This window comes from Nuphar pumila, chromosome 6 (assembly GCF_984573655.1).
Source record: "Nuphar pumila chromosome 6, dmNupPumi1.hap1.1, whole genome shotgun sequence".
Classification (NCBI taxonomy): domain Eukaryota; kingdom Viridiplantae; phylum Streptophyta; class Magnoliopsida; order Nymphaeales; family Nymphaeaceae; genus Nuphar; species Nuphar pumila.
In genome coordinates, this window is record NC_143254.1 from 52,089,264 (window position 1) to 52,112,808 (window position 23,545).

At 38.5% G+C, this 23,545-nt stretch overlaps 2 pseudogenes; one reads left to right on the forward strand and one right to left on the reverse strand.

The window, feature by feature from the left end:
- The window catches only part of LOC149834848 (damage-control phosphatase At2g17340-like), a 94,251-nt pseudogene that overhangs the window by 45,774 nt on the left and 24,932 nt on the right, over positions 1-23,545 (forward strand).
- Positions 12,047-12,971, reverse strand: LOC149834849 (putative metal-nicotianamine transporter YSL5 pseudogene; annotated as a pseudogene).

A 23,545-nucleotide genomic window follows, 5' to 3' on the forward strand; every position in this document is an offset into this window, starting at 1 on the left:
TTAACATTACTATGATTCCTGATTTTAGTGATGAACTGAGGCAAATTGGAAATCTCGATGAAATTTGCATACATTATGAGTGGAACCAGCCATATATACCTCCAGAGCTGTCATTCCCATCGATGAACATCATTTCTGGAAATCCTAGAATTTTGAAATGGGAGATGTTCTTCTTCTAAAGGAAATCTAGCATGACCTAGCTGATGTTGGTAACTTAGTTACATAAGTGTTTATTTGATTATACATGTTTGGTTACATTTCTTAAACTTAGTGCAGATTAGAACATGCTAATATTGTATTCGCTTATATATATATATATATGTTATGGTGCTCTGAGAGCGCCTACACCCACTTATTAGAAATGATAGATGTAGGTTGCATCTTCTCAATCAGACCTTATAGATGTATTCAACATAGTTAATTTGTTAGGAATCATGCTTTGGATCATGTTTTTTTGACATAAAAATGGGTTTTTTAAGTCATGAAATTTTGGTACATTATGAGTTGTTGATTTTTGAACACTTGAAAAACCTAAATGTATGCCATAATCACATGATCCAAAAGTTGTTTTCAACATGTAGATCATATCTGTGGGGTCTGATCAACAAAAAAAGCTCAAGAATTATGAAAATTTGAAGCTTCTATTAGGTGGGAGTAGGTGCTCCCGGAGCACCCTATCATTACTATATATATATAATCATGCAAAATAATTGGAGAAGTGCAGTGCCTTGTTGCTAGCTAGTTTTTTAGGTATCACTTATGTGGATGAATTGTTAATTTCTTTCTAACTTGATTATTCTGCTCTACGTGAAAATGACATGGAAAGGTACACTGAAATACTGGATGACCTGACAACAGGTCCTGAAAGCCATGGTGGCCCTCCAAATTGCATTGTAAGGCAACTTTTTTCTGTTCTAAATGAATGAATATCACCAATTTTTTGTGCTTTTACATAGCTAGCATTGTAGATGCCTATGTCACATGGGTGCAGGTGCGGGTGCGGGGATGCGGTACTTTAAAAAAACATGGGTGCGGGGGTGCGGCAAAAAAAACACAGACTCAGGTCTGTGTTAGATTTGCAGATCTCCAATCTTTTATCTATAGAAGAGGGAATAAAGAAAGTGATGATAAGAGGCTACACGAAATAGAGAGGGAACCCTTCACACTGGGCGTCCATTCTCATTGAATATAAAAAGAGCTTACAAGACTTATTAGGGTACAAAGTTACCCTTGAACAACAATAAAAAATTACAACATATCCACCTTATAGGTGACGTATGAAAATTAGACATACAAGTGATTGGATCCGGATCTTAAGGATCCGGTCCAGATTCAAGACACTAATACAGAACTAATGTTATCTTTTCACCCTCCCTCAAGTTGTACATGGCCTTGTACCATGGACAACTTGCCTTTTTGTATCCAAAATTTGTCCTTCGTTAACCCTTTGGTGAATAAGTCTGCTACTTGATCTTCAGTTCTCACAAATTGAGGTTCAATCTCCTTGTCTTCAACTTTTTGCCTCACGAAATGTTGGTCTATCTCAATATGTTTAGCTCGACTGTGATGAATGGGGTTGAAAGACATTAATCACACTCTGATTGTCACACAATAAGAGTGTTCGAGAGATATGTTGTCCCACTTCAGTCAACATATGCCTTATCCAAGTGGCCTCAGCTGTGGCCGCCGCCATTGATCTATATTCTGCTTCTGTACTTGATCTTGCAATAGCTTTTTGCTTTCTACTGCTCAAGGATATTAAGTTTAACCCAATATAAACACAGTAACTTGAAACTGACCTTCGTTCATCTGGATCTCCTCCCCAATCAACATCACTGTAGACAATAATCTCATGTTCTGTTGTCCGTGACAAGCTCGATTTATACAGGAGACCATCTCCAATCGTCCCTTTTAAATATCGAAGAATCCTTTTAATAGCTTCCATATGCCCTACCCTTGGTTCGTGCATAAACTGTGAGACCTGATTGACAGAGTAAACTATGTCAGGTCGAGTAAAAGTTAGATACTGGAGCATGCCAACCAGGCTTCGATATCGTGCATGATCTTCATATAAATCACCATCCTTTGAACTCAACTTCTGGTGAAGCACACATGGAGTGCTCAGAGGTTTACATTCCTTCATACCTGCCTTAGTTAAGATATCCATGGTGTATTTCTGTTGAGTGAGCATTAGGACATCTGATTTTCTGTCAACCTCAATTCCAAGAAAATACCGCAACTTCCCTAAGTCTTTCATCTTAAATCTTTGACTTAGAAGTTGTTTGACCTTTTGAATATGATTTCTAGAGTTCCCAGTAATAACAATATCATCAACATATATGAGCAACAAAGTGACCGGATCTCCCTGTCTAAAAACAAACAGAGAATGATCTAAGAGTGATCGTGAGAAACCGTGCCTCTGTATTTCCACAGAGAAACTGTCAAACCAGGAACATGATGCTTGTTTCAATCCATAAATTGCCCTTCTTAACTTACATACATACCTTTGAGAGTCTCCTTCAGCATATCCTGTGGGTTGCTCCATGTAAACTTCCTCCTTAAGATCACCGTGAAGAAAGGCATTTTTAACATCAAGTTGACTTAGTACCCATCCATGTTCAACGACTAAGGAGAGAATAAGTCGAATTGTCCCCATCTTTATAACAGGACTAAAAGTTTCATCATAATCTAGCCCCTGTTCTTCGGTGAAGCCTTTGGCCACAAGCCTCGCCTTGTAGCGTTCAATAGTGCCATTTGGCTTGTATTTTATTTTATATACCCACTTTGATCCAACAACATTTCTATTTGATGGTCTTGGAACAATCTCCCAGGTTCCACATTCATGCAGTGCCTCCATCTCATCGTTCATGACCTCAACCCACCTTCTAAAATGTGTTGCTTGGTGAAAGGTAATGGGTTCATCCTCTTTGTTCAAAGAGGTTAAAAACAGTTGAAAATCCATGGAGAAATTCTCATAACTAACCCACCTTTCAACAGGATGTCGAATTCGATTAGACCTTCTAAGATCGGGATTTTGTGAGGATGCATGACCAGGCATATTGGCCGTTGGTCTGTGCTGCTCTCGTCGAGTATATACAATGTCCTTGTACCTGCCTGGTTGTGATGAGGTTTCCACATCTTCTTGATGACTCAAATTGTCATGTTGTTCAAACCTCTCTGTTACCTGTCTAAATTCTGCAGGACAACTGATATCGGTTTCAGTAAATAATTCTGAGCTCAGCCATGGATAATAGAACTCAACATCATTCGACGAGGAATTTGTGAATTCTGGATGAGAGTCAAAGTTCATCTCATAAAAAATGACGTGTTTGGAGACTTTGATGCGCTTTGTTCTTGGATCATAACACCTGTAACCCTTGTAGTCATCTGCATACCCGACAAATCTGTACTTTACAGCATTATCTTGAAATTTGTGCCTTAATGAGATGTCAACATGGACATAACATGTAATAACCTAAATTTTTAGGCTTTTATTTAAAAATATTATGGTATATATTTCATAACAATGTGATTTGGGCCCGGGATTCAAGTCGCGGATCCGGGATCCATAAAGGGGTCTTTATATATGTATTTATCTCGTAAAACATATATGTACTTACATAAGTGCAAAATTTTTCAATTTGGCAAATTATTTAAGAGATAACTACGTATATAATGTATATATGGGCTTGGGATCCACATTTCGGATCCGATACCCAGATAGGATCCATATAGATATAGGTAAAATACCCTATATACTCGTATACGGGATTAAATATATATAAAAATATATAATACATGAGTATTTTTAGGGGGATCCACGATTGGATCCATTTGGATCCAATCTATGGATCCATACCTAGTGGAAGTCAAGGGTCCGGTCGAGTTTGGATCCCGAGCCGCAGGTCGCAGACCCGGACCCGGCCCTCTCGATAAAAGAAAAGTATAAATAAGATTTAATTTAGAAGGCAAGAAGCTCTTGGACCCGGGTCGGACCCGACCCGGATCCGTAACCTGATAGGGTTTCTTTAAAACCCTATATCGGGCTGCTTTTATTTTTAAAGGGGGAAAGATCAAGAATCGTGCCTAGGGCACGATTCCTGCAATACCCAGCAAGGAAGGGGGGGGGGCTCGGCTGGCGTAACTGATCCCCACCCATCTCGGCATGGAAGGGGGGGGGATCAGTCGATAAAAGGGAGTAACGAGGGGGTCTCTCCCTCGTCTCCCTCATTTCTCACTTCCCTCATCTCTCTCTCCCTTGATATCTCTCTCCCTCTATCGCTCTCTCTGTCGAGTTGGGTGGGAGGAGGTCGCCGGCGAGCTGCAGCAGCCCACGTCCACCATTGCCGACCTCCAGCGATCTCCCCGTCACGGCAGCAACAAGGAGCAGCCCAGCTTACCGTGCCTCCAACCTCCGACCGCCGGAAAGATCGCCGGAAAACCAGCGAACAAGGTACGGGCTCTTCCTCTTTTGAAATCGGGTGAGAAAATGGGTATGGACTGGATTCCCTGTAACCTTTTTGGGGAAACATCATCTTGGAATTCCTGTTCTTGTTCTCTTTTGGACTTTAAGTGGGTTAGAGTAGAAAAAAATATATATATATATCTACGTAAGGATCACGGTCCAGATTTGGCATGATTTAAGGTTTTGTAAATACTGAAATGTTAGAACGATTTACATTAAGATTTGGGGAGAAGTTCTTATCTGCATCAGCACCTTGCTCACGCTCAGGATACTCATCATACACCTGTACAGTGTCCCAAAAATTGATGTCCTTGGTTTATGTTCTTATTTGTTATTTCTTTTTCCATATAACTATAACAGGGGTTTGCATCTGCATGAAAATCAGAGTTACCTTGGACTTTTTGCAGCATCTTGATGGCTGGATCTGATATACATTTTTGAGGCTGAGAAATATAATGAAATCTTAGATTGGTCCTTTTAAATTTGCACGGGTATATATATATATATATATATATATATATATATATATATATATATATATATTTGTGGGAAAACACAAAAAAGAAAGTCTGTTAAATACCAATCTTTTTGGGTTGCTCTCGGTGACCAGTAGTAATAACTCCCGGTATGTAGAACTCTTGTGTGTTTATTAAAATAGGTCTGTCAACATACCAATTCTGGTATATATATATATATAAATATATATATATATATATAAATATATATATATACACACACGCGGATCAGCATGTATATGTATATGTATTCAGGGCTGCAGTTAAAGTTTTCTGAAGTTTTTGATGTGATGATTCCTTGACTAACGATCCTGATTTTGTTTTTTTTTATATATACATTGCTTATGTGCTGATACTTGAAAATGGTTTACCTTGTGTTTAGTATAATTATGCGTTGCTTATGTTGTTAATCTGGAGATAGTGCATCGACTGTCATGCTTTTAAATCTGGTTATGAGTTCAAATCCTGCCTTATATAGAATTAAGTTTTTATGTATGTTCCATATGCCTATTGGTTATGTTATGCTTATTCAGGGTGATGTTTCCTTAGGTGCTTAAACTTGATAAATAATCCTTGTTCGAAATTATTGTTGTAAGTGAGTGTACTTGTGCATATACACATATGGAATTTAGATCAAAACTGCATGGTTGTTCGTATGTTTTAATTGGATTGATTCATGAATGAACTATTGCATTTGACATGAGTACGTGCATGTCATGAAAACATGCATTTAATGTGGGGGTGTGAATTTATGCTTATGCTTATGAAATTATTGATTCATGCACAACTTGCATACATGAATGCGCATTGAAAAGCATGTGAAAAGAATGCATAGTGGCATGTGATTGAGGATTTATGCTTATGAATATTGTGATGATCAAATTGGATCATCAGGGGCTGGGTGAGCCTCGAGAACTAGTTGTTCTCCGTTTTAATTATTTTGATGCATTTCAACAAATCAAATGTGAGATTTGTTGTTTTACCACACTGTTCTATGTTGTCATGGGCGGTGGTCCCATGAAAAGCTTAGCATGCTGATGTGCAAGCTTATGTTATTAATTCGGCATGTAAATTTGCAAACGTAAAAGAAATGAATTAATAACCAGATAAAAGAAAATAAAGAACAATGTAATTCACTTTCTCCTTGATGTCCCTGCGTTAGCATGTGAATCTTGGATATTGCGGTTTAGGGGAAACCGTGAGGATACAAAAACTCCGTGTGCGTTGTGTTGCCCCTGAACCCGATATTGAGGTTCTTCTCCTGGCCACGGTTTTAGGGAGAACCCGCCACTTTACCCGGGAGTGGTGTGTTAGTCACAGCTGTGAGTTTGTTTGGTATACCAAGAAAGTGGCGCCAGTGGATGCTGTTTTCCATGGTGTCCCCGACTTTGGATGCTGTTTTCCAAGGTTCCGATGGATGGTGCTGTTTCCTGATATCGGTCGTGGGCTAAGTTTGGAACCCGGTAACAAAATACAAATTGTGTGTGAAGCTACCCCGGGAACCCTACTTAACCTCGGGGATTGTACCCGTTTGGTGTATCCGCGGGCCACTGTAATTAAAAAGAGGAACTTAAGGATGTGTGCATTTAATAGGACATGCATATGGAAAGAGGAAAACTTAAATGGAAGATAATAAATGGTTCATGCATTGCACACAAATCATGTATATTCCTGCTATGCATTAGTTCATGCATATTTACCTGTTCACTTAGTTGTTTATGTTGATCATTGTATGATGTTGATCTATTTTACATTTAATTGCCTTATTGATTAAGTTGTGATCAATGTTACCTATTTCGTGTTCCTTCCTGTTAACTGTTTAATTATGCATGAATGGTTAATTGACTTAAGAATTGAGTATAATTGTATTCCTCAAAATATTACATGGATCTTATTTATGCTCTTTTTCTTATTTGATTCATTAGGGAAACCTGTACGCAGAATTCTTCGGATTTCTGACCCTCTTATTTTATTGGTTTTTCCCAGGCACAGGTGATCAGTGAAGTCGACTCGCTTCTGAGGGATACGAGGGTCACATTTGTTTCAGACGACTTCACTTACGGACAGAGTGACTCTATTGTTATTTTCTTTTAGTTCTTCTGATTTCCTGCAGTTTGATATTTCATTTTTGACATGGAACATATTACTCTTATTGATTCATTAATAAAAGAATTCAGTGGATTGGTTATGATTGATAAATGTAAGTTGCTTTGTGGTGTGTGGTTATCCAACTGAAATTGGAACTGTAGGGACCCCAGGTCTCTGGGAAGTTTTCCGCGACTCTTTAAAAAAAAAAAAATATTCCGCATTTTTTCAAAGGTAGGAGTTGGGGTCGTTACATAACAAACACATTTAAACACATGCAGATCATGATAATTGGGGTGAACTCCATGTAAAGTAAAATATGGAGATTTGTTTTCCAAAATATTCATTGGCAATTTATTTATAATATGAACTGCAGTATGGAATGCTTCCGTCCATAAATTTATGGGTAGATTGCTGTCGTGCATCATGCTCATTGTAGTTTCCACAATGTGTCGGTGCTTTCTCTCAGCAATTCCATTTTGCTGAGGGGTGTGTGGGCAGGACACTTTCCTTCCTATTCCGTTATTCTGGAGAAAGCTAATAAAGTCACTAGAAGAAAATTCACCTCCCCCATCGGACTGTAAATACTGAATATTTTCCGAGAAGTGGTTCTTGACAAAAGAATAGAATCTTTGAAACAGAAGGAAAGTTTCTGATTTATGTTTCATGAAAAATATCCATGTATAACGAGAATGACTATCAACAAAAATAAGATAATACCTAGTACCAGAACAAGAATTGACTGGAGCAGGTCCCCAGACATCCGAACAAATAATTTCAAAAGGCCTTGAAGCTCTTTTATTAACACTATGAAAGGGGAACACATGGCTCTTACATAGCTGACAATTAGAACATTTTTGTTTATTCTTTTCAAGACTCAAACTCTCCTTAGGAATAAGATTATTAGTGACAAGTTTTTTAATAAAATGATCACCACAGTGACCCAACCGACCATGCCATAGATATGGCTTATTACAATCTGAGACACTGAAGACAAAATCAGAGGGGGCAAAGGAAGACATAGACGAAGGCTTCAAGGTATTACAGACTGGCTGACGACATGTAGAAGGATCCTCTTGAAAGATGTACATGTTTCCCTGTCGTTTCCCTTCAGCGAATGTTTTCTTCGAGTGTAGATCCTTCACATGAACAGAAGAAGGAGTGAATTCAACAGAAACATGATTATCATCAACTAGATTGGAAACAAAAATAATATTCTTTTTGATATTTAGGGCATGGAGAACATTGGAAAGTTTGAGAATGGACTTGGACATAGGGATAACCGAATTTCCAACATGAGAAATAGAATGGAGGGATCCATCTCCAGTGACTATACAGTTTTTGCCAAAATAAGAAATAGGATTTAGAAGCTTACCTGCATCTCCAGTAACATGGGTTGCTGCCCTAGAATCAACATACCATGTCCCCTCCTCATTCTGTTTCAAATTCAATGCTGCTAGGGCTGACATAAGCAATTCTTTTAATTCTCCATTTGATTCAGTTCCTTTCTTATGTTCTCCTTGCTGGTTTTTGTCTTTATTCTGTGGGTTAAACCAATAGTTAGCCCTAACATGACCCCTTTTGTTACATATGTAGCATGTGGGCACATTTCTCTGTCCTTGAGAACTCGAAAGAACATTAGGAGTGGGTAAAAGCCCATGTCCTCCGCGTCCTCGAAAACTGAATCCACCTCTCCCTCGTCTATAGTCGATTCCTGTAGCAAGAACATCATGAGTGTGTCCTTGCTTGTGAGGTTCCTCTGGCAAACCTTTTAATGACATCTCATACTGTAACAACTTAGCGCGCAAATCTTCAAACTTTGGTAATTCAGGTAAACACAACAATGAAGTCGTGAGAATATGATAATCAACCCCCAATCCACTCAAAATCTGCTGAACCATGTCCTTATCGCTAACGGGGCATCCAATGATAGCTAACTGATCAACAATGCTTTTCATTTTATTCAAAAATTCCATGACGGTCGAAGATTCCTTCCTCATCATCTGAAACTCACGCTTGAGGAATACAACTCGAGCTTCTGAAATCTGAGAATATGTGCGAACCAATCTGTCCCATAGCTGTGTGGCTGTGCAATCATCTGTTATGGCAAGGAGAACCTCTTGCGATAGAGTCGAAGTGATATAGGCCACAAGCAGCTGGTCTCGTTTTTCCCAATTGAGATATTCTGGATTCTTGATAAGAATGGTAGATGTTGCCCTTTTGTCATCCGTATCTTCATGAGATACAAATTCTGGAGGGGCTGGCATGGATCCATCGAGATGACTGAGGAGACCCTGACTCCTTATAAAAGGGATTATTTGTCTTTTCCAAATCAAAAAATTCGAAGTATGCAGTTTTTCAGACACAAGTTGGTTAAGGAAGCTTGCAGAGAGATTGGATTGCGCAGTTGGGAAGTCCATGAGAAATAAAGACAATATTCAGCGAGAAGAAATAAAAGGGAAAAACAGAAATAACAAGTTTAGGGAATGACAGGTTCAGATCTGAAGATTTGACGCAAAGGTAGAAAGTAGATAAAAAATAGACAGGTCTGAATTTACAGTTTCAGATCTGCGGTAGCCTGAAATCTACGACAGTCTGAATTTTTTTTTTTAAAAACTATAGGAAGGAAAAAAAATTTAGGTGACGATCTGAAAGGGGTAGAAGAACGGGGGAGAAAGAAATTTAGGTGACGATCTGAAAGGGGTAGAAGAACGAGCGGGAAAGAATGGCTACACGATTTGAAAGGAAGTTCGTGTAGATCATACCAGGCTGCGAAAGTAGAATCTTCGATTTGGAAAATAGGGAGACTCTTCAATCATGCCTTCTGGAAATCATGTCCACGCCCAGATCTAACGTGCTCTGATACCATGTTAGATTTGCAGATCTCCAATCTTTTATTTGTAGAAGAGGGAATAAAGAAAGTGATGATAAGAGGCTACACTAAATAGAGAGGGAACCCTTCACACTGGGCGTCCATTCTCATTGAATATAAAAAGAGCTTACAAGACTTATTAGGGTACAAAGTTACCCTTGAACAACAATAAAAAATTACAACATATCCACCTTATAGGTGACGTATGGAAATTAGACATACAAGTGATTGGATCCGGATCTTAAGGATCCGGTCCAGATTCAAGACACTAATACAAAACTAATGTTATCTTTTCAGTCGGATCTGACCCGGATCCAAACCCGATAAAACATACCTTGTGTGCTTATTTAAAGCACGTAGGGTAGGGTTTCTCATACGAGAAACCCTCCCCACGCTTCTCACTCTCTCTCCTCGCTCGCCTTCTCCCCCCGCCGCAGGCTCCCTCTCTCCCGTTCGTTTTTCGGCCACCTGATGTCGGCAAGCCCTTTCGGCGAGCCTTGGATTTCCGGCCACCCGATGTCGGTCCTTCCTGTGCTAGTGATGCGACCTCCAGCCCACTTTTAGGTGAGCTCCCTCTCGCCTCTCTCTTTGCTCGTTGTCTTCTTCTTCTTCAGGCAAGCCTCCCTCGATGGGGTTTTCTTTTTTTTTTTACATAAATGACCCTGGGTGCGATCACGCACCCAGGGTCGGGTTGACCGCACCAGGTGCCGCACCTGCACGCGCACCCGTGTTGCATTGCGTCGACGCGGGTGCGGCACCTGGTTAGCCAAATCCCTGTGACATAGGTAGATGCCGTGGTCATGTGGGACTATGCTTTACTTGGATGCTAAATTTGATAATACTTTTGTGTAATTCCAACTTCTTTGTAGGCTCCGTGAACAAGTTCTTAGGGAACTGGGGTTCAAGGATATTTTCAAAAAAGTTAAGGTTAGCAATGTTGATGAGGGCATTTATTATTGATTCATTAGAGTTTCTTTTTCCCTTTTAACGTGTTTCTGATTATTGATGAATGCTACTTCTCCTTTACAATGAGTTATGACAAGGATGATGAGAATGCCAAGGCTATTGCTCTATTTGAGGGCTATGTCACATGGGTGCGGGTGCGGGTGCGGGGATTCGGCACTTCCAAAAAACCCAGGTGCGGGGGTGCGGCAGGGGCAAAAATGTAAATATATATATATATATAAAAGGGGGTCTGGGGGTTCCCCCAGCGCGGGTCGGGAGTTTGTTTGAAGACTCGTTACCCACGTTATGCTTGTGTACTTTGAGGCAACGGGACAAAATTGATGAAACAAAAGGATTGGCTATCCCATCCTGCTGCGTTTTGCTGAATGTCATGATTCAATCATGTCTGAAACTCTTTGGTCTTCATGAAAAAAAATATAAGTGCAAGGTTTGATGTGGTTTGTTGGAGAGAGAGTCTTCATGAGGCCTACCACTCCACTGCCACGCCATAGGATTTTTCAAATTTCATTTTATATACAGCTGCACAGAGATGACAGCTAAAAGAAATTTATTGGATTTGACATGTGAAAAAGAGAGGTCTACACAAGGCTACAGCTGGAGCACCGAGATACTAATAGTTTTTATTCTACACAAGGCTACATCTCGTCAGGAGAACAGTGAATACTAATAGCCAGCAAGGCTACCACCATCATTATCATATAACTTTGGCCCATAACCAAAAAAAGAAAATGAAACCATGCTGGTTACATGGTCATATCATTGGTAATAATGGTTGGCAAATCCGTAACTCAAATCTGAGAGCAACCAAAGTTGACATATAAATTGGAAAAAGACAAACATTTAGATAAAGACTCAACCAACTCGACTGAGTGAATGATAGAACTAATTAAGTTAATCTTGTATTATCATACCCTACTACTATTTCAAGAATGGAGCCTGCTGATAAAATACGAATAAAACCAGAGACTTAAATCAAAAGCAGGCTGAGTGTTGTTGCAGCACACGGTAGCACCACACAATTAACTGGACCGTCCAAGCAAATATCAACAGATAAAAGCAGAGAGAGAGAGAGAGAGAGAGAGAGAGAGAGAGAGAGAGAGAGAGAGAGAGAGAGAGAGAGCAACTTTCCATCACCAACCCTTCTCAACCACTCAACCAGGAATCCACCCGATTGTTGAGGGCGCGGGACAGGAACTTCATGCAGATGGGTGGGTTGATCTTAGCAAGAGAGAGTACGGAGGCGGGCAGCGTCCATATCCCATCCCCGCATATCAATCCCGACTCCACTGCCGGCCCGAACACCTCCGCCTTCGCCTTGTCCGTCCTCTCCCAAACGTATAGTATCAAGCTCCCCACGCACATGTCGATGGTGAAGTAACCCCCGATGTAGAACGGGATGGCCATCGCCATCAGAATCGGCACAAACTTGGCCCACCTCTCGAGGAGGATCCTGTACTTGAGCAGGTCGATGATGACGGCCAGGGCGAAGAAGCCGCAGCAGAGCTCGAAGCAGTGATTGGGCAACGCCGAGAAGCCCTCCACCCCCAGTATGGAGATGTTCCTGTAGAGCGTCGCGTAGGGCGCCTGGTACTCGCTATTGGGATTGCCCACTTTAAAGGCCTTGTAGAAGAGCCAAAACACGCTCGGCCCAGTCACGCAGCCCATGGCCGTCCCCACCACTTGGCTTACGAACATGGACCGAAAGCTACATCTCGTCAGGAGAACAGTGAATACTAATAGCCAGCAAGGCTACCACCATCATTATCATTTATTATGGAGAGAGAAAATCCTTTACGAAAAAGAAGGATCTGGATGGTTTTGAAAGTAGCAGCTGTTAGCAGATTTTTTTTTTTAAAAATTCCGCAGCCCATTTCGCAGGGCAATTTTTTTTAAAAAAAAAAATTCAAAAAAAATGGACCGAAATGATCCTGGGTGCGGTCAACGCACCCAGGATCGGGTTGACCGCACCCGGTGCCGCACCCGCATCCGCATCCGCATCCGCATCCGCATCCGCGTCGAGTCGTGTCGATGCGGGTGCGGCACCCTGCTAGCCGAATCCCTGTGACATAGTTTGAGGGAGTAGTTCGACTAAATGATGCAATTGAAGATGGTACCAATCGTGTGGAAAACTTGGTTAAGGGGATTTTTTCTGGAAACATATTTGATCTGGGGTCTGCACAGGTAATGCAATTGATTTTTATAGCAAGATAAATCTAGCTTTGAAAATTTGAAATAATTGTACAGAATTATTTTTTATTGGCATTTATTTTATTTAATTGTATGCAATGTTTAACATTTTTAATCATCCTAGAAGAGGTGCCAGATTGTCAACTTGGTATGATCATATACTTGAATATAAATTTACTGTCTTTTTGTGTATTGTGGATGCATGCTTGATATACAGCTAGAAGGAAACAGTGGATCATACATATCCTTTTCAAAAGTGTAGAACAGAAAAGTTCAAGTTGCAAAGAAGTTGCTAATATTTTTCCTATGAATATCTGATTAAAAGTGCCTAGTTACCTTTTATAGTTTGCTGTTCCTTCAAAGTTACTTTTTTTTCAAATTATTTTGTGATTGTGTTTCTTGCTCACTTATTTTGCTATATTGCTTTGTAATTTGCAATTGGTAAATGATGTAAACTTTATCTCAGTCCTTTTTATACAATCATCTGTTGATTGATCCTCTGAATTTGCACTGTTGAAGCTTGCAGAGATGTTTGCAAAGGATGGGATATCTTTCCTGACAACTTGTGAAAATCTAGTCCCTCTGCCTTGGGTTATTGATGATCTGGACATTTTCAAATGTAAATGAAGACGAAAACCATGGAAGAAGGTAAGATTCTCATTCTAGCTATTGCATATTTGTGTCGTGCTGACTTTTTAGCCTTTTTATCTGATGACTTGTTTGTTGTTAGTGGGATCAGCTGTTAATGGATTATCATGCTTGGCAACTTTGATGCACATATATGCAAGAACTAATGGGAATTTCATGGAAATTCTTGGCATACACAAGCATTTAATCAAGTTACAGATAGAGGTAGAAACCTTTCTAGTACATGGATCCCTAACTTGTATGTGCATATCCTTGACTTTTTGACTTTTAACTTTTCATACTTACAGAGTGAAATTCACTACCAGTTATACAATGATACCATTGGGATTTGAAGTTGCAACATCCCAACACAAAGTGACGTGCACTAGCTGCTCCTACCAGATAAGCAGAGCCCCTGTTGGTAATAGAGAACATGTAATTGATTAAGCATCTTTATGCTCAGATGTGTATTTTAAAGAAGTAAAAAAAAATCTCGGTTTATATCATACTAAAATTTCATGATAAAATGTTCACATTTTTACATCAAATCAATTTGAAACAAAGCTTGTTTCTCAATAAATAAGTATTGATAAACACATCTAATGGTTCAAATTGAGCATAAAACACCTACAAATTTGATGTTTGGAGGGTCATAACAGTGACAAAAAGAAAAAGGGAGCAGGATGAACTCTTTTCTCATAAATATATATATATATATATATGTGTGTGTGCGTGTGTGTGTGTGTGTGTGTGTGTGTGTGTGTGTGTCAAACACATGTAGATAACAAAAATAAAAAGGAAGAGAAAAATAAGAGAGGAAAGAAAAAAAAGAAGGCAGTTGAGGGTGAGACGAGGAAGAAGAAGAAAAAAGAAAAAATAAGAAGGAAAAAAAGGAAAAAATAAAAGGAATAAAAGAAAGAAAAAGAGGAAGAGGAAGAAAAAGAGAAGGCGGAGAGATGAAAAGATGAGGAAGAAGGAAAAGAGAAAAAAAAATAAGAAGGTAAAAAAGAAAAGCAAAGAAGAAGAAAATGAGAGAACAAAAAAGAAAGTTTTTGGGGTGGGAGGAGGGGCGGGAGGAAGAAGAAAAATAAATAAATAAAGGAATGATACAAAAAATTAGAAAAAATAATAACCATGTCCCTACGGCATAGGCACCGCCTAGGCAACCTAGGTGGAAAAACAAAGCCCTACCACCTAGATCCATAAGCCTAGGGAGTGGCTTTGCACCTAGCCTGCCTAGGTGGCACCTAGGTGCTTCTTTTGACAATTAAGCATTAGGTATCCTCCAACCACTCTTTTTTGTCTTGGACTCCCTTTTCTATGACACCATACAGGTGTCTAAGGATAAGAATATGTCATCTTCAAGTGATTTATCCTCTATATCACATAGTTGCGGGTGCGGATACGACGATGTGGCATTAAAAAAAAATTTGGGTGTGGGGAGGGTATATATATAATTTGTAATAGTTTTAAGTTAATACTAATGAAATAAAAACAATTATCATATCATCAATTCATCATGCATAGATTCAGGAGGAGAAGGCGGAGCCGAAGGAGGAAGGAGAAGGAATAAAAATAAGAAAGAGAGGACGAGGCAAAAGAAGAAAAAAAGATAGAAGGAGGAGAAGGAAGAAGAAAGACAAAAGGAGGAGGAGAAGGAAGAGAGAGAGAGAGAGAGAGAGAGAGAGAGAGAGAGAGAGAGAGAGAGAGTTGCCACTGTCGTCGTCCCCGCTGTCAGAAGAAGAAAAGGAGAGGAGGAGGAGAGGGGGGTGGTGTGATCGTACGCTAACCCCCCTTCCCACATTTCATTTTTTTTAAATTGGACCAAAATGTACTATGTCAAAGTTGATCGAGTCCATTTTGGACAAATATAACACTGGGTGCGGGTTGACTGCACTCACGGGTATTTGACCACATCCGATGCAGCAAATTTTAATATTTGCCGCATCGGGTGTTGTAGCTTATCCCTGTTAGGTGATGGCAGCCTTGAGATCAAGAACTAGCTGTGATGTTTTTTTTGTAGGCAGAGGTTTGAGGTTTCGACGTATCAAAAATAGATATTATAGTTTGAAAATTTCTTGTTAAATGAGAACTGAGAACAGTGTAATGCAATTAATTGAAATCTCCCTTTAACACTTTGATAAGATGGCCTCCTCTTTTCTGCATCAAGAATGATGAAAATACTGTGAAAATACTAATGCTATAATATTGTAGTAAATTGAAATTGCTTTAAATTCAACTTTTTTACAATATTTGGTCTCTTTTAATGTTGTCTCAATTTGTTACTGTTTCTTAATGCAAAAATACATGCACACACACACACACACATGCTTTAATGTGTTCATTTAGTGGCCTCTACTTTTTCAGGTAATCATATTTGTTGATAATTCTGGTGCGGATGTCATTCTTGGAATATTGCCTTTTGCACGGGAGCTGCTTCGGCAAGGGATATAGGTTTGGTTCTTACCAGTGTTATCAGTATCGTATCATATTGTATGATATGATACAATATATCGTAGTATCGCCGATCCATGCATTACGATATACCCCCTGAATCGGAAAATACAGCATATCGGACCATTGTTAAAATATATGTAATCATATATACATATATATGTATTTATCTCATCATACCCGATAAAGGATATTTTTGTAATTCTGCCCATTAGGGGCATTTTAGTCTTTTTTATGTCTTTTACATGTATTTTATTTTACATTTTCTTTTTCCTTTTTATTTTTCATTTATTGTAAAATGCATTTAATGCATTGCATTGGGGGTCCCAACCAAAGGAGTCGTTGGACCCCCAACGGTCACAAATGTGATCGTTGGGGGCCCAACGAGTCCCCTTTTGGGCCTCCCAATGTTCTCTCTCTCTCACTCTTTTCTCACTCTTTCTCTCACTCCTTTGTGTATGAATAGAGGGGTATTCCCCCATGTAAGGTATGGCCTTTTAGGCCCTCATTCAATAAAGTTTATGTAACTTATGCTTCTTCGTAGGCTTTTTGTGGTGTCCCTTAGTGGACCATTGTGTTATTCCCCATTATGGGGTTGTGTTTGTCCAATGTTGGACCTTATGAATGCATTATGCATTCTTGCAATTCATTTTCGCATACTTTCTCACATGGTATCAGAGCGAGGTTGTGACCGAGTTGCTCTTTGGTGCATCAGAAAACTTGTTATTCAAGATATATTAAGAAAAATGGTGAAGTTTTCTTGTTCTCTATCTTTTCTTTCTCAAAGTTATTTGGTATGTATTCTTTTTCGTTTAGTATCATGCATTATAAAGAAATATCTACTTCCTTAATAATCTATATGTATGTGTTTTTTGTTTTTTAGTACTTGTGTTATTTGGTTCTTCATTGAGCCTTTGCTTTTGTGTATATCAAATTTTTAAAATCTCTTAAAAGATAATTAGTTAAATCTGTGAACTTGTTTGTCATTGCTTAAAACTTCCTTTAATAGGGTCGTTAATCGTGCTTATCTTTCAAGCATAAGTTGGTGTCAATCTTGAACTCGTGTGTATCGTTTTAGGAGTCTTTGTGATCTTATTGTTGTTTTTCAAATCCTACATATGATTTAAAAGCTTTGTATTGATGGACATCTTTGACTCCTTGAATTTAAATTTTTATCAAATAACTTCGGTACTTTGAAGTTATCTCTTGCATGTTTGCTTAAAAGCATGAATTATATATGTGTGAAAAGTTTTTAAAGAAAAGTTGAGTTGAGATTGAAATTCTTTAACATATAAAAGCTTGTGATAATTCACATTCTTTTCTACACACTTGCTATCATATATTATGAGTAGTGATGTTTATCAGAGATTTCTTATGTAGTGATATTTTTTAAGAATCTCAAAAATGATTTCAAATCATGTGTCTTAGTGCATTTTTTTGTAATTAGAGATTCCTCATGTAGTGATGTATGAATACCTCTAGTAACTCTTGAAGTATGGTTTTCTTCTATTTGGAGTTAAGTTTTTTCTTCTTTGCTTTACATACTCGTTTTTGAGTGTTGTGTGGTTCTTATTGGTGAATACTATGTGTGAGACTTCCACAGTTCTTGTAAGAAGAGTGTTTGTTCTTGTGAAAATCCTTCAAAGTTTCAGTCTTAAAAGGATTATTCTTTTGGGAAGTTTTGTTGTGGGCATTTGAAGGTCTAATTGTAGAAGTCCAATTCTTTCTACAAGCTTGGTCCTTTGGTTTTTGATTTTCTACTAATATTACAAGTTTTACAAACTTGTTCTTTTTGTGAATTTTTCCGCATGAGTTTTTCCAAATTTTATCGCATCTATTAAAGAATGGCCATATTAAACTAAATTTGTTATATTGTCATTCGACATATTACATAAAAATTGCATCTATTATCATTTGGTGTGCATATAATTGCACTTTATATCTATCATGGTTAAAGCTTGTGGGATTATAGCCCAAGCTTTGTTAGTGAAATTTATGACTTTTGGGTTCGCATTTGCGAGTTTGTATTGTTGCTCTTTGTGCACAAGTGTTCTTTTTGAGCATGTTGTATTATGAGAGCTTTCATGAGCTTTCTCTTCTTACATGATATAGAAATTTCATATGCATTATTTGTTTAATGTTTCATGATAAGTCTTTTTTAGTATAAATTAAAGAATTGATCATGATTAAGCATAATTCGTGTTTATGCAAAATTGTTGTTATGAGACATATTGTTGTGATTGATTATATTGGACCTTTGATTGGATTTTTAATCGGTCCTCTTTGTAAAAACTTCTATTTGAAAAAAGATTCCCTTAAGTGTTTATTGCCTTTTTATGGCATTTATATTTGTCCATCACATGTTATTTAATGCATCATTTGTTTGGCCTTATTATTGTTATATTAGAGATGTTTGTTGAGGTGAGTTATGTGCACCTCGTGTTATTTCATTTTAGATTAGCAACTTGTAGTTTGACTCTAAAATGACTTGTTATGTGATCTCTAATTATGATTGTGTCACTCGTTTATTTTGGCCATTGATGCTCTTAATTATGTATACATGTGATGGATGTCTAAAGTTTGAAACCATAAGTGTGTTAAGATATATTGAAATTGATAATCTGTTAAATGTTTGTCATTACAAATCTTATTGCCTCAAAAGTCTTCTCCTTTTATAACTCTTATCTAAGTGTCATCATATGTAGACAAGATTTTTATTACACCTTTGTATGTTGGTAGCCCTTTGTTGGCTTTGTTCTCTTGGTTTAGTAGCTGAACACACTTGTCTTGAGTGTTATTATATGTAGACAATGCACGTTGATTCACACCATGGTGTATGATTTTAGTCCATGTTGGCATTTGTGTCCTTGTTCTAGTCGCTGAGATATATGCCCATGGTTGACTTCTTTCACTCATTTCAAGTGCCATTTTATGTAGACAAGAGATGTATTGTGTTTTAGCCCCATGGTTGGCTTGATTCTCTTGTTCTAGTAGTTGAACATACTTGATGTTGACTGTATTTTTATGTAGACAAGAAATGCTTTTGGTCCATGTTGGCATGTATTCTCTTGTTCTTGTCGTTGATGCACTCACTTCAAGTATTATTACATGTAGACAAGAGGTATTTTTACACACCTTTGTGTGTGTCTTTGGCCTTTAATGACATTATATTTATATTATTGATCTAGTAGCTTATACACTTGATTTATGGGTTTTGGAGGACTAATGAGGTAGTTGCTTGTAGTGGATGAATTTGTGAAATTTCATTCATATTTTGTCTTTTAAAGATACAAGTGAATCATATCATTAATATGCATATTTTAAAATCAAATTGATTTTTTGGCATTTAATATACATATTAAGTCCTTATGGTTTTGGCCACCTTTGTATTTGATATGCAAAATGAGTTTTTGTAATTGCAATCATTTGAGTGAGATGTTCCTAAATGTGTAAGGTTCTTTACTAAAATAACACTCATTATCTTGACTCTTGGGTGGGTGTTTTTTTAGATCATGTCCTTGCAAGTTCACATATGACATTTGTTTGGCATAAAATTTCTTCTCTCTAAGATGTGAGAAATCATTAACTCATCTTTTGTTGATAAAAAGTCTCCCTATTGGTGATCTATATGTGTTAAACATGCTTTCTTTCGTATGATCTTGTACACTTCCCTTGAGAGCAATTTGTTCTTATGTGAACATTGTCTTCTTAGATATATTTCTAATACATGAAATTTTTTACTTTATCTTAATACAAATCTCATATTTTGTGTCTTTGTGCACTTGTGAGTGTTCTCCGTACACACACTCCTTACTTTCAGATATTGATAAAACCCTTTGTAAGAATGATTTTGGGAGCCTTAGTGCTCACCTATTCTAAGAAATTCAATCTTTTGCATTTGTGGGTGTCCCCTTTGTACCTTTGGGTACTTTTATTCAAGTGTTCTTGGTGTGTCTTTGTACACGTATTCCTTTGTGGTGATTGGTGCTTGAAGTGCACATCTTTAAAGGCATTTTTACATGGTTCTTAGGGATATTTTTGGTCAAATGTTCTTAGTGTGGCCTTTGTGCACTTATCTTTCTTCAAGAACTTAGTGTGTTTTATCAATGTTTAAGGTTAATTCGTGTTTTACATAAATACTCAATCAAAATGCATAAATTATCTTTTGAATCATTGTCCTTCTTAATCAATGTTATGGTCTATTATGCATTTTTTATATCTCTTATTTGATTAAGATACAAAGGTACTTTTTACTTGGACTTCTTTTGACTTGTTCCACAAGATCTTCAAGATGGGATGAATGAAGCATCTATGATAGATCGTGAAAGGAGCTTGGGGATGATCATTAAAGACAGTTAAAGGTTGACAGATGCAAAGTTCTTTCATGTGCTATAATATTGGTGACTTTCATTGAAGTTTTTTTTGAAGACTGGAACCCTCATTTTGTATCTTCAAACTTCTCGTTATCACTACGCAAAGTTTGAGGGGGTGTGTTAAAATATATGTAATCATATATACATATATATGTATTTATCTCATCATACCCGATAAAGGATATTTTTGTAATTCTGCCCATTAGGGGCATTTTAGTCTTTTTTATGTCTTTTACATGTATTTTATTTTACATTTTCTTTTTCCTTTTTATTTTTCATTTATTGTAAAATGCATTTAATGCATTGCATTGGGGGTCCCAACCAAAGGAGTCGTTGGACCCCCAACGGTCACAAATGTGATCGTTGGGGGCCCAACGAGTCCCCTTTTGGGCCTCCCAATGTTCTCTCTCTCTCACTCCTTTGTGTATAAATAGAGGGGTATTCCCCCATGTAAGGTATGGCCTTTTAGGCCCTCATTCAATAAAGTTTATGTAACTTATGCTTCTTCGTAGGCTTCTTGTGGTATCCCTTAGTGGACCATTGTGTTATTGTGAAAATCTCTACAAAAAGAGATTGTGTGTAACACCACAATACAAGAAATACAAAGTGCACAAAGGCACAAAGGAGAACACTCACAAGTGCACGGATATACATGCACAAAAGCATGAAACAAAATGAACTTCAATTCATAAGTTCCCAAGAGGGGCTTTACAAAAGCATTGATATTGCATATGCTCTCACAAAAAAAGATATGTTTACAAGGGCCACTAAGGCCTATTTATAATGCAAAAAGAAGCCACAGGGTGCAGCTCAATATGACTCTTGGAGCTGCACCCAACAGTCACATTTGTGACTGTTGGGGCTCCAACAGTTATATGGAGCTGTCCCTTTCACAACAATCAAAAAGAAAAAAAGTGTAAAAAGAAAAAGGTGTAAAAGGCAAAAGTAAATAAAAAAAGAAAAAGTAAAAATGTGCCCATTAGGGTGGCTGACACCTATTAAGTAAAAAGACTGAAATACCCCTGATGGGTATTTCAGTTTACAGTTAAAAGAGACATAATATTTTAACACTCCCCCTCAAACTTAGGGTGTCAAGACCGAAAGTTTGCCAAGAAGGAAGTTAAATCTTAGAGAACACAACGCCTTGGGGAAGAAGTCTGCTAGTTGATATTCTGATGTAACATAAGGAAGGTCAATGGTTTTTCTTAAATATTCTTCACGAACATAGTGGCAGTCCATCTCGATATGCTTCGTGCGCTCATGAAATGTTGATTTTTGGCAATGTAGATTGCACTTTTATTATCACAACATAATTTTGTGGGCCCTTGAACTTGAATATTCATATCTTCCAACAAGTTGCGAATCCAAACAATCTCCATGGTAGTAGAGGCCATGGCTCTATACTCAGCTTCGGTGGATGAAAGCGATACTTTTTGCTGCTTATTGCATCTCCAAGAGATTAATGATTCACCTAAAAAAATATAGAAACCAGTGGTGGAGTGACGGTTATTTATGTCACCTCCCCAATCAGAGTCAGTATAAACAATTAAACTTAATTCAGACGTAGAAGATAGAAATACTCCCTTGTTTACTGTACCCTTTATGTATCTGAAGATACGAAGGATGACGCTCATATGGACTGTAGTAGGTGCATGTTGAAATTGACTAGCAACATGTACTGCATGAGAAATATCAGGCCTGGTAATGCTGAGATACGTTAGGGATCCAACCAGTTGTCGGTAAGGTGTGGGATCTTTTAGGAGAATCCCATCATCAATCTTCATCTTTGAACCTACTATTTCAGGAGTTTCGCAGACCATGTCATCTGTGATTCCTGATCTATCAAGAATCTCACAAGCAAGTTTAGTTTGAGACAAAAAATAGCCTCTCTGAGAATAGGCAACCTCAATTCCCAAAAATATGCCAGAAATCCTAAGTCTGACATTTCAAATCTTGAAGTCAAAATAGATTTAATGCTCTTGATTCCTTTGATATCATCACCTGTTATTAACATATCATCAACATATAACAATAATATAACAATCCCTGCATCAGATTTCTTAACAAACAATGCAGTGTCAGTATAGCATGAAGTGAAACCATTTTCAGTCATTACATTGTTAAACCTATCGTGCCAAGCCTTGGGTGCTTGTTTCAGTCCATAAAGAGCTTTACGAAGACGAAGAACTTTATTTTTAGGGATTTCCATACCAGGTGGAGCATCCATGTAAATTTCTTCATTAATATCTCCATTTAAAAAGGCATTTTTGACATCCATTTGGTAAATATTCCATTTTCGAATTGAAGCAATGGTGATAAGACATCTGACAGTAACCATACGAGCTACTGGAGCAAATGTCTCTTCATAGTCAATCCCATATTCTTGACTGTACCCTTTAGCTACAAGACGAGCCTTATACCTTTCAAGAGAACCATCACTCTTAGTGTAATGTCTGGAAAAAAAAAATCGAGTCTGACACGTGTCCGACACGCGCCAGGCACGTGTCTTGGTCGGCTGACGATCCCGGATTCGAGCCGGACCCAGATCCGAGAGCAGCCCGGATCCGGCTTCTCGAATTTTCGAGAAGCCGGTACACCTCCCTTTTTTAAAAGGGTTAGGGTGCCTCGGGCGAGGGCATTTGCCCTCGCTCGATTCTCTTTCCTCTCCCTCTCTGTCTCCCGTTCTCGACTCAGCTCCGGCGACTGCTCGATCGGCCATCCGGCAGCCACCTTGGTGGTGGTGAGCTCCCCTCCTCCGTGCTCGCGTCGACCGCCACCTTCTCCTTCTTCTCCCGTGACTTGCCGCCGGACTGCTGCAGGTAAGCGTCCTTCTCCCCCTTCCCGAAGCTCGGGTTCGTCGGCAGGGGGCTTCGCCCCCTGCTGTTGTCCATTTGTCGGCAGGGGGCTTGGCCCCCTGCCATCGTCGGTGTGTCGGGGGGAGGCTTGGTCCCCTGACACCGACGATGGGTCGGCGGGGGGTTTAGCCCCCTGTCGCCGGCAG